Here is a 6,500-nt window from a genome sequence, read left to right as displayed (position 1 = left end):
TAGATTTAACACAATCCCAATAAAAAACTGCAACAGGTTTCTTTGTAAATATAGGCAAGCTGTTTTGAAACTTACATGAAAATGTAAAAGAACCAGAATGGCTAAAGCAATTTTGGACAAGGATGGATTTGGAGGATTCACTCTACCCAATTTTGTCATACTATAAAGCTACAGCGATTAAAACAGCATGGTATAATTGTGAGAACAGACATGTAGATCAGTGGAATAGAATAGATAGTCAAGAAATACACCCACACAAACATGGTCAATTGATTTTTGACAAATACAAAGGCAATTGGATGGAAAAAGTACAGTCTTTTCAACAAATGGTGCTGGAACAACTAAACATCCTTTTGCAAGCAAAAAAAAATGAACCTTAATCTAGACCTCAAGAGTATTCAAAATTTAATTCAAAATGGATCACAGGCCCAAATGTAAAACATAAAAAAATAAAATTCTTAAGGGAAAATATCAGAGAAAATTTTCCTGAGCTTGGATTTGGCAAAGAGTTCTTAGATACAACAGAAAAGCACAATCTAAAAAGAAAAAAATTGATAAGTTGAATTTTACCAAATGAAAAATGTTTGGTCTGCTAAGGACACAATTAAGAGAATGAAAATTCAAGCCACAAAGTGAGAAAATATTTGTAAATCACATGTCCAACATAGACTGTATCCAGAATATATAAAGAACTCTCAAAACTGAGCAATAAGAAACAACCCAATAAAGAAATGGGTAAAATATTTGAACAGGCACATCACCAGAGAGGTTATGCAGATGGCAAATAAACACATAAAAAAGGTTCTCAACATTATTAGTTATTAGGGAAATGCAAATTAAAACCACAAAGAGATAGCATTGTATCTTGTTGCATCTATTAGAATGGCCACAAAAAAAGATACTGACAATACCAGTGACGATGCGGAACAAACGAAATGCTTATATTGTTGGTAGGAATGAAAAATTGTATAGCCACTATAGAAAAAGCCTGGCAGTTTTTTACGAAGTTAAACACACAATTACCAGAGGATACAACAATCCCACTGATAGTAATTTATCCTAGAGGAATGAAAACTTACATTCACATGAAAACGTGTACACAATTACTGAATTCTATACTCATCCTGATTTCTGTCATGATCTTATCAGGAAGGAATGGCTTTGATCCCATAGAGAATTTACAAGCCTTTGTGCACTGTTCATAAAAGAGACAGGCCTGAACTACCTGCTAGGGGAAGAAGATTTGAGGGTTGAAGATAGGGGAGCAGCCTCAGTCTGACCCAGGAACAGTGAGGTCCCTCAGTGTGAGGGCATGGAGAACAGAGGTTTGGAAACTATGCCCTTTACCTGTACAGCACTCCGAGGGGTACCCACAAGGGCTGCAGATGGAGTACCCAACCTGGAGAGCAATGGGCAAGAAGTTCTTCTGGGGAAGAAGGTGACAAGGGATGTTTTTCAGCTAGGCTGCAGCAGTTCAAAGTCAGATTCATCTGATTTTAAAAAGAAAGGTGAGATTTTTTACGCTTTAGTGACGTGGAGCAAATTCCTCCTGGCTCCATAGGGTATGTTAGAAACCCTGGGAATAGATGAGATGGCCCAGGGTGAGCATTTACCATTTACCAAAAGAAAAGAAGAGAGTTGGGGACATCTCCTGGGAACACAATTTTGGAATCTGTGGAAGACTGAGAAAGAACAGCCAGAGGGCAGGAAGGGGACCTGGGAAAGTCCATGTCCCAGAGGTCATGGCAATGTCATAAAGTAGGAAGCACTCGATGGTTAGATGCTGCAAGGGTTCCAGGAAGATGAAGACTAAGAAGGTCTCCCAGATACTGGTATGATGGGGCAGGAGATGGCTGTGGATTGAGGAGTTGTGGGGGCTGAAGATGAATGCCCCTCATAGACCTGAGTTGCCCAACTCCATTGGCTGAGCAGTCAGAGTCTGCCAGGGCAGGACATTAACATCTCCCAGAGGAGAATTCTTCTAGGGACAGGCAGCTTTCCTGGCCCTGTCAGTGATGAGAGAGAGCGGGGTGAGCTCCTCTAAGTCATGGAGCTCCACGACTTAGAGGGACCACCAGCTGGGAATATCCACCCGGCCTAGGTGGTAGCGTCACCTCCGTGGAGGATCAGGTCATTGCTAAAAGCCTAGGAACAAAGTTTATGGAGAGATATGGCAAATTTCCTAGGACTTGAAGATTTACCCAAAATTCTCTCTCCTATGTCATGTGTTTGATGAAGTGCCTGAGGGTGAAGGATCTTACCCTTTCGCTGCAAATTCGACTTCTGCAGAGAGGTCGTGATATGCTAATCACTTTGCCCTGCATGTTTATATGGATCGTCCCATTTAATCTCATGACAAATGTAGGCCAGATACACCCATTTTACATAAGAAGAAACAGAGAGGATGGTTTGTCTAAGACCACATAGCTAAGTAAGTAGTAGAGTTGGAATTTGTACCTCCAGGTACTTCGATTCCAACTCCAGAGCTCTCTCCGCTACAACACAGTATCATTAGAAGGAAGTATTCAAAGCAGATTCCCAGCTCCTTCCTTCTATGAAAAGTAGAGAACCTTTTCTGGGACTCAGGGCTTGGACAAAGAAGGCCTTCTGTTATGTCCACCTCCCATGTCCCATTGGCAGGAGTGAGCCGTGGAGGACCATAGACCAGGCTATGCCCTCACCTTTCTCAGAGGTCTCAAGACCTCCTGTCCCGGGAGGTCCAGGGCTGTTTATCTCCTGAGCACAGTCCTCCCAGTTCTCTGGGAGGACCCATTGTAAGATCGGTACAGCGCGCTTACTTACTGGACTGGGTGGCAGCCTTCCTAGGGACAGGAAGCCTGGGCCAGTGCACAGGAGACGGGGAATGAATGGCATGTTCCTTTCAGAGCCATCCACCTACATCAAGGAGACTTGGAGGTGTCCTGGGTGACAGCTTGTTGTGAATTGACAGGGCCTCCCAGAAACCATCCATTTGGGACAGGGGTGGAGGAGGGCCTCTGCCCACTCGTGATGCACTTGTCCAAGTTTTCAGAAACTGCATGGTCTAAGCCTCTGGTCATGTGACACTCTGATGGGTGTGCCCAGCCTTCTTTGGGGAGTTGTCTCACCCTGCCACTCTTGGAAAGATACGCAGAGCCAGAGAGCAGAGCCTATGAGGTCCTACTTGGGAGGACTCCACCTGACTCTGGTGCAGAGTGTAAAAAAGCAGCTGAATGTCACAGCCTGGATTCAAATCCACCTCTGCCATGCAGCAGTCATGTAGTTTGCGAGGCTTATTTCCCTTCTCTTGGCCTTTGTTTCCTCATCTGTAAATTAGGAATGATGACAATGCCCACTTCACGGGATTCTTGTGCTCACAGGAGATAATACACATCAGGTGTCTAGCACAGCATGTGGCACATAGCAAACGTTTAGCAAATGCTGGCTATTATTATCATGATCCTCATCATGGCCATCACGGGGACTTCACATGCGTGTCCCCATGTCCACCCAATTGCATCAGGACCACAGCTAAGCGATTATGGGGAACAATGATCCCTGGGAATCTAACCAAAGCCCAGAGGCAGCTGGAGCACCTGCTAGGCTGTAAGTGGCTCCTTCTGTAAAGAGCCATCATCTCTCCCTGCAATAGCCTCCCCTTTCTCCTGCCCAGCACACTCACTTGGCACTCCTTTCCCAGAGAAATTCTATGGAAATTCAGCAGTCAATAGAGTCAACAAAGCCAGAAGGCTTGGCTGGTACTTGGAGGTGCCTAGGCTCCAGGGACATAGGACAATGTCACTGCAACCCTCTCCCTACTCAAAACACACACACAGTTCCCTGGAGATTCTGGGCCAGTTTAGAATGCCCCATCACCCCCTTCCGTCCATAATTTTGGTAGCCTCTATAGATATCCTGGGCCAAAGGAATGTATTTTCCTTTTCCCATCCAGATCCTGCTTTTTCTCTACCTTATTTCCCTGCCCGCCTCCCATACCCTTACACCCCTGCCAATCAATTTATGTCCTAGGAATCCCCTGAGAGAGAAGGGAAAGTGTCTGCTTTCTAAGGGGAAAGAAACAGAAATGGCCTAAGCCCTAAGTCTCTGCCCAGGCAGGGCTTCTGAGGATGCAGCCACCTTCCTATGGTGAGTGGAGATGGCTGGTTGTCCTCTGAAATGAGTGCTGGTTCCTGCAGGGGAATCTGCCAAGGACTGCCTTTCCCAGCCCAACGTTGTCTAGGTGGTGCCACATGACACATATGACATGTTTGCACCCATAAAATGTCAGTGGAAGTGACTTCTGGGCTACAGCACTTAAGGAGTGAATGAATCTTTTTTATATTTTCTTTCTAGTTAGAAGTAGACAACAATGTGGATGACAAACTCCCAAGATGGAAAAAGCTTGTGGAAAAAAGTCTCCCTCTGATCAGAACACCCTTACCGGACTGTTACATGGATGCAAAATAAACTTCAATTAGGTTAAACCATTGAAATTGTGAGAAACTGTGGGATCTATTACAGTCAGTGTCACCCCTCCTAGGAATATAGTAAGCATGGCACCTGCCACTTCCCCCGTACCTTTTTGTGCAGATGGAGCAAGAAAGGAATCAAAAGAAGGACTTTCCCTGGCATTGATATGAAAGACTAAAGCAATCAAGTTCAGGGTATCCAGAGGCTGGATGCATGTGGGGAAACCTGAAGAATTCTGTGCTTGCGGCTGGTGTGCTGGGGACTATGAGCTCACTGGTGAATGGGGGTACAGAGGTGGAGCTGGGGATTCACCAGTGGGCTCATAATAGTTGAGGTCAATATGGTAAACACAGGAAAAGTGCAAAGCAAGAAGAGGTAGATCGTTCAGAAGAGGCCACTGGGACCACCCATCCGATTCCCTTGGAAATAGCTTAGTAAGCTTTGGGGCTTCCTTGTCAACATGTCTGTTGTTAAGCCAGCAAAGGCAGAAGTAGAGGAAGAGGAAGAGGGTAAGAACATGCCCTGGAGTGCCCTTCCCCTGCCCCCACCTGCTTTGTGAAGGTTCATTCCAAATCTGACCTCCTCTGTGAAGCTTCCTCGACATTTCTAGGTGTGGCTGGTGGTTGTTCTGTGCATGTTCCAAGCATGGTGTCCACGCTCAATCACAGCTTCCATCACATTGGGTCATGACCCAGTTCCTTGAGGATGCTGTCATGCCCTTTGTATCTTCTGGGACTAGCATGAGTACCTGGCACAGAGTAGGCACAGATGCAGCTGGTGAATGGAATGAATACATGAATGTATGGCTAAATGAGCAGAACCCAAAGACGAACCAAAACTAAGAACCAAAACCGAGAGCATCTGGGCACTAGAGTGGGCCACCTCAATTTGTTACCTAGGGTACCAGTAAAACATCCAAAGAGAGATGTCTCAGGTCACACAACTTTTATTGCTGAAGACCATCTCTCGGGGCTGCTGCAGACAGGAACGTGGCCTCCTTCCCAGTCTTGATAACATTCCCCAGTGTACCCAGCCCCATCAGCCCCTGCCCAGCCTCTCCAGCTTGCTCTTCTGGGGCAGTCTTTCCCTTGAGCAGCCATGGCCTGCCTGAGCTGGGCTAGGCTGGGCTAATCTGCTTGGATCCTGCCTCTGAGAAGCACAGCACCACAAAAGACCCTGACAGGCCCAAGGAAGGTGAGGGGAGCAGGGCTGGCAGAGGAATAGGTGCCCCAGAAAAAAGGCTGGGGAAGGCCCAGGCTTTTAGCTGGTGAGTCCAGGCACGTTGATGATTTGCAGGAACAGGGACAACTTGGATCCTTCAGCAGGGCAGCCTGGAAGGCGTGGGACCATGTTAGCTGTCTCTCCATAGCAGTTTTGATGTCAGTGCTATGTTTCTGAAACAACTGAGAAACTGAAAGGTGGAGAAAGCTGAGAAGAAATCCCAAAGTCCCAGGACAGCCCCTGGGAATGAGAGAGGCAGTCCATCTGGACCTCCCTGGGGCCCCTGGGAGCCTACGCAGGAACAGCATCCGTTTCTTCAAGCCTTCGTCAGAGCCCTGGAATGCAGAAACAGTTTGTGGACCTCATCGTGTCGGATTTGCTTGCCAGCCCAAACAAGGATTTGCTTCCCTGAGTATCTCCTAGGGGCTCCAGATGCTGTAGTGACTTGGGGGATGCCCATCCTGGGGACTTTGTCCAGTCTCTTCATCCAGTCCCTTGAGGCCAGAAATATTCTGTAGGACTCTAAAATATGACATTTCCCATGAATCCCCTGGGGGTCTTGGGCTGATTGATGCTAGCTGTCAAGGCTCCTGGACTTTTTGGAGAATCTTTAAAAATACCCGTATTTGCCGGGCGCGGTGGCTCACGCTTGTAATCCCAGCACTTTGGGAGGCCGAGGCGGGTGGATCACGAGGTCAGGAGATCGAGACCATGCTGAAACCCCATCTCTACTAAAAATATAAAAAATTGGCCGGGCGAGGTGGCAGGCACCTGTAGTCCCAGCTACTCGGGAGGCTGAGGCAGGAGAATGGCGTGAACCTGGGAGGCGG

The sequence above is a fragment of the Nomascus leucogenys genome, chromosome 15, assembly GCF_006542625.1.
Source record: "Nomascus leucogenys isolate Asia chromosome 15, Asia_NLE_v1, whole genome shotgun sequence".
In the NCBI taxonomy this organism is placed as follows: domain Eukaryota; kingdom Metazoa; phylum Chordata; class Mammalia; order Primates; family Hylobatidae; genus Nomascus; species Nomascus leucogenys.
Note: the sequence above shows the minus strand (reverse complement) of the source record.